We start from the raw sequence: 6,144 nt of genomic DNA, 5'->3' as shown, positions 1-6,144 counted from the left end.
AATCCTACTCTGAACATCTCCTCTCTACATCTGCATAATATACAATGTCCCAGTCATTTTGTTGTTGTTAATTCCCAACTGAAGCATTTGTTTCTTTTTCAGACATAATAAAAATAGGCCAGTTCTTAGGAAGGGAAAAGTACTGGAATGCATTCTCTCTCTTTTTTTTAAGGGAACACATATTCTTCTTTTTAAATAATTTAGTTTAATTTTTGAGTGTTTTGCCTGCATGTATGTCTGTGCACTATGTGTGTGCAGTGCCCATACAGTCCAGAAGAGGTCGTCAGATCCTCTGGAACTGGAGTTACAGGTGATCGTGAGCTGCCATGTGGATGCTGGGTATTGAATCCAGTCACTGTTCTTAACTACAAGCCATATCTTCAGCCCCTGGAATTAATCTTCCACATCCAAGGGTGGGTGCACCATTTTGCTCCTGAGAACCTGAAATGATTCACATTCATACCTGTTTTCTTTTTCAAAAAGCATTGTTAGTATCTACTTGTGTGAATACCTCATTCATTTTAAGTTTATTAAATCTCATGGGAACAATATGAACAGGTACCACTAATGCTGTTTTCCTAATACATGCAGAGACTCTGAGAGGCGTGACAAGGAGCAGTCATGACTAGCACAAGGCCATCAGCTAATAAAGGGAAGAGCTGGGATTCAACCCAGGCATCTGGGTTGAATTTAGCCCAGAGTGTCTGGGCTAAACCACCAGGCCAGGCTGTTGTTGCCCATTGAAGATGTTTGCCTAAGATAATCTTACAGCAGTGTGGCTCAGACGCTCATACTATGAGTTGATGCATTTACCTAATGTTTAGCTAACATTTCAAGAGTTACCTGGAAACTCTTATAAGTCCTCAACTCAAAAAAAAAATATTGGTTGAATTATGCCATAAGAGAGTCTATGATTTTTTTTCCTTTGGGTCTAGATGTGTTCACTACGTGATTGGTCTTTCAGGATACTCTCTGTAAAAGGTTTCCATTGTCAAATAAGCGTGGAGAACATCACACACCGTAGTTGACAGGCACACACACAATTCAATATCATGTACTGTGTGCCACGTAAGAGGCACACAGACATATTAAACTTCACGTACTGTGGGTGAGTGGTCCACAGACATATTAAGCACCACAGACCAAGGGTGAGAGATATACACACATATTAAAAGTACAGAAAAATCACTTAAATATTGACATCTGTTTTGCTTTTTCAACCTGGGATTTACCAAGTTAGTTTGGCCAAATAATCTTTTATTGTTTTTCTTCATAAAACATGTGACACCATGTAGACCAGGGTTACCGAACTTTGAACTGGTTCCTTAAAATCAAATCACAGCCTGTGGTATTTCTAGCAGGCAAGTAAAAATTATGCAGTGGCTGAAAGAAGTTAACTAATGTAGGCTGAGACACGGACTTTGTGTCTGGTCTCCTTCACTCACCTTTAAAGCGTGTCTGAAACCCGCTCCACGGATATTTCACACCGTTGTATAGAGCTGTCCTTGTTGGATCTCCTTCTGATCTTAGGCAGCCTGGAAAACGAGCTTGGAAGTACAGTGGTGAATCTCACTTGCTATGGTGTGTGTGTGTGTGTGTGTGTGTGTGTGTGTGTGTGTGTAGCTCTGATGTCTCTCTGCAGGGAGGCTTTGTGTGACATTTTGGAGTGGATTCTGAATTCTGAATGCCCCAAAAGGGCAGATTCTAAATGCAGATAGGGTGAAAAACACTGAGATGTATCTGGGAAAATCAGCCCCAGGGAGGGCTCGCATATTTGAAGGAAAGATAATTAAGAGAAAGATAGAGAGAGGGGGAGGGAGAGAGAGATATATCGAGAGAGAGCAAGAGATAGAGTGAGAGCTAGAGTAAGAGAGAGCAAGAGAGCAAGAACAAGAGAGAGAGAGAGAGAGAGAGAGAGAGAGAGAGAGAGAGAGAGAGAGAGAGAGCCCACGCTATAACTTGTCTCTAATTCCTAGCAACATTTTGGGGACAAAGGACAGCACACTCACAGGTCTCTACTAGAGGTTTGGCATCTCACCGAACTTCCTCACTCCTGCTGCTGTCTGTGGGGCCTCAGTTTCTGCCTGGTCTTCCTTCTACAGCTCTCTATGAGATGCTCCCCTCTCCTGTTCACTCTCCAGTCTGGTAGTCCCTTCATAGGAAAGGACAGTCCTAAGGACGACAATGGAGACCCACCTGGGTCTTCCCTGATACTTGCTGCTCCCTCACATTGCTCTTCCTCAGCCAGGCTTCTAAGGATCAGGACTGACGGGAACCATTGTTGGTACTGAGCTTCAATTTTCCATTAGACCTGGCTCTGTTCTGGCAGAGAGAAAACTACTCTCTGGAAGTAAACTCGTGACCTGTGCAAAATGAACTCACTCTTCCACAGCACTAGAGGACCATTTAGTAAATTACTTTCATTGCACAGAATACCGCCCTTGTGTCCTGGATGATGGAATCGTTGTCACACAGATGAGCTATTTTTTTTTTTCTCTTAGAAAAAGTGTACTTCCACGAAAGGCTGCTGATGGAAGCTCACTCTGGTGGGTGGAGTGGGGGATGCCTCAACAACCGTCTACTAGAACAGGGTGTGCCTGCCTGATATATACTGCACAAGTTGAATTTTGTCCCTGAAGATTTTAGAAGGGCACAGGAGGGTTACCCGTAGGATCCAAGCTACATTCCTGACTATGATTTGCAGCATTAGTGTCAAGTAATGGTAATACCACCACCACTGATTATGTATTTGACTATCAGGTTCTGGCACAATATATCACACATATGATGTCATTTAATTTAGAAAAAAATTAGAATGATACAGGTTTTTAAGACTATTTTGTGGGTGAAGAGATTACAGCGTGAGTAGGCCTCACACTTGAAATTGTGTGCATAACCCATTGCTCCACTCCTAACCCAGGGTGGGTTGGCATGAGGAGGTGAAGCTGTGGTGTGGTGCTTACGTCATGAGAGTGGAGCCCTCATGAACAAGATGAGTGCTCTTTCAGGAGGAGATATGGACGTTTGTTCTTTATCTCAGCTGCGCACCACGATTGGACACAGCATTTGTAAAGTAGGGGCATGATCTCGCCAGCCATTACAATATGCTGGAGTTTTGACCTTAGACTTACAGTCTTCAGAATGGTGGAAAGCCACAGATTCTTGCATATTTATTTTATATCCTGTTACTTGATGAAAATGCTTACCAGCTTTCAGAGTTTTCTGGTAAGAGTCTTTAAGGATATTTTACATATAGGTTAATATTATTGCAAGTAGGGAAATTTTGACTTCTTCCTTTCCTATTTATGATTGGTTTCTTTCTCTGCTGAGGCTACTTTATTTACACTTCATTTAAGACCACTCAAAAATAATACTGATAGCAATCAATTTTATTAACTTATACTTTCTCTTTCTTTCTCTCCTTCTTTCTCTCTTTTTCTCTCTTTCTCTTTTTCTCTTTTTCTCGTTCTTCCTTTTTTAGGCTAGTTTGGCTAAGGAGTTGTCAACTCTTTATTTCATTGATTCTTTGAGTCGCTATTTCATTAGCTGTCTCTGGCCTTTATTATCTCTCTACATCGTCTGTTTTGGGATATTGTGTTTCTAAGACTTTTGATGTATTTAATCTTTTTTTTTTTTTAATTTTAGAGTTCTCTGGTTTTCCGACACAGGCTCTCATAGTGACGAACCTTCCTCTTAGAATTCCCTGGGAAGTTTCTGAGAGGTTCTAGGAAGCTGTGTTTTCATTTTCAAGTTTGAGTCTATGTATTTCATCATTTCCTTTCTGATTTCTTTAATGAGCCATGGATCACTCAAGAGTATAATGCTCAAACCCTGTTGATTCATATCGTTTCTATATTTTTTTTTTGTGCTACTGACGTCTAGTTTGAGTCAATTATATTCTGATAATATACACAAGAATGTCAAATCCATGAAATAAGGTCTTATTCTCTGCCTGTTGACAAGTTAAAGGTCTCTGTGTTGATTGGCATCTACTGTAAAATGCGACTCTGAATAGGGTTGAGAAATGTTCTGACCTATGGGTATAGCGGCAAGTCAGTAGAAGTCATTTAAATATGATGTCCATTTTCCAAAATAATAGTATTGGGTTTTCCACTGGACTCATTAGCTGTCTATACACAGGTTCTTGGCATATGTATGCATACACACACACACACACACACACACACACACACACACACACACACACATTGTTAAGAATAGGTTTCATCTCATAGAGCAGGCTTAGCTTCAATCAGAAAGTGGTTGGTTACTTTCCTATCATTTGTGCCACTATGTCACCAGTGGGCATATCTCATGGGGCGCTATTATTATAACTTTCACAGTTCAAATCCTGATGAGACTGATGAAGTTGTGAGCATTATTTCACATTAAAACCATAACAGTAGGTCAAAGATATGAGAAATAATGGAGAGAACATAATAAATTTAGTAGAGATAAAAGCAGAAAAACCATAAATCCCAATCAAGTAAGATAAAAATGAAAGCAAAAAATTTAAAATAAAATTACAAAAGGAAAAATAAAAGGAATAAAAATATAAATTAAAAAATACTATAATACCAGTAAAAATTTTTACTTTTATGTGATGACTATAGGTGTTCATTCCTGGGGTATCTTTGCATTTTAAGACCCACACGAAGAAAGGAACTCACCCAAGTCTCAGGAATTCACAGCCACCCAATAACTCACAAGACACTGAACTCAGTGCAATCAGCAAGAGGTATATTTCAATCAACATGCTGAGGTCAAGACCCATGACCCATGCAGGAGCAGTGGGGTCTGACCCCCGGGCTTTGGAGACAGAGGGAATTTAAAGCCAAAAACCACAAGGAAAAAAACCACAACCCAGGGGGAAACCACAACCTAGGGGGGAGTGAAGGGGGGTTATTGGAGAGTACCTGTGGAAAGTCTCAGCCCATTATTTAGTTTGTGACAGGGTCCAAGGAACAGTCATGGGGAACATTTTCTATAGGCTATTCTCAAGAGCCTATTTGTAATCAACCATCTATCTTGTGGTCAGCCAAGTTCCTGAAACACAGAGCTCACGACCAAGCTGACCTGCACTCTTTGTTCTGCTCAGTCTGCTAGGACTCTCTGAAAAATTTTAACCCTTTCCACACTCTTAATTCTGCCAGGGGGCAAACATCTGTCAATATAACATCCTGGTGTTCAACTGAGTTAGGCTAGAATGACTAGGTGAAATCGGTTTTCCTTCTGAGTTGAATTTTAGTGTATAACTGGTCCTCTACCTATCTCTCCTGCTGAGAGCAAGTCTCTCCAACTTTAAACATGGATAACCCACAGCTTTATGCCTGTCCTACCAATACCTTCTTCTTTTGTGGTAGGTAGCATTTTTTTAACCCACATATTTTAGTAACTGAGGCTCTAAAGGGGCCATGCATCTTGCATATACCTTTGTGTTGGTATGTTAGCTTACCATTGCTCTGCAGCAATACCATCAGCATCCTGCAGTGTCCATCTGAATCTGTGTTTAGGTTAGCTTCAGTCCCATGTGCCTATTGTCCTTGGGATAGTACCTGGCTAAGTCAAAGGGGTGTGTGCATGCTTGTGTGTGTGTGTGTGTGTGTGTGTGTGTGTGTGTGTGTGTAGAGGTAACAGTGCTTCTTTGGTTTTACTTTATTTTATTCTACTTTTAACTCTCTTCATCAGCAGAATGGTTTGATTCCAGTGTTTCTCTGAGGATTGACTCCATCTCTCATACCAGCTTGCAAGTTCTACATCTTGATCAGAAGGCAGCCTGGAGGGGATTGAAATTCCACACTGGGCAGAGCTTGAGCATAGGAGGCCTCAGAGCCCGCCTATGCCAACACACCTACTCCAATAAGGCCTCACCTCCTAATAATGCCTCTCCTTATGGCTAAGAATTGTAACACATGAATCTTTGTGAACCAAACCTGTTTAAACCACCATAATAGGAAAGGGAATTTTGATGAGGTCCCTGTGCACTTCCATATACACTGCTACAAATGCTAAGATTACACGGCTGGTCTCAGATCTTTCCACACTTTCCCCCGGAGAGACTTCCTGGACCAATTCCATTAGGATCATGAATAATTAAGCTTCACCCCTTAATCCTCATCAGAGAACCTGTCACCACCAGGCCCT

The sequence above is a fragment of the Arvicanthis niloticus genome, chromosome 21 (genome assembly GCF_011762505.2).
Source record: "Arvicanthis niloticus isolate mArvNil1 chromosome 21, mArvNil1.pat.X, whole genome shotgun sequence".
Classification (NCBI taxonomy): Eukaryota; Metazoa; Chordata; class Mammalia; order Rodentia; family Muridae; genus Arvicanthis; species Arvicanthis niloticus.
The sequence above is the reverse complement of the archived record's forward strand: the minus strand, read 5'-3'. Positions refer to the sequence as shown.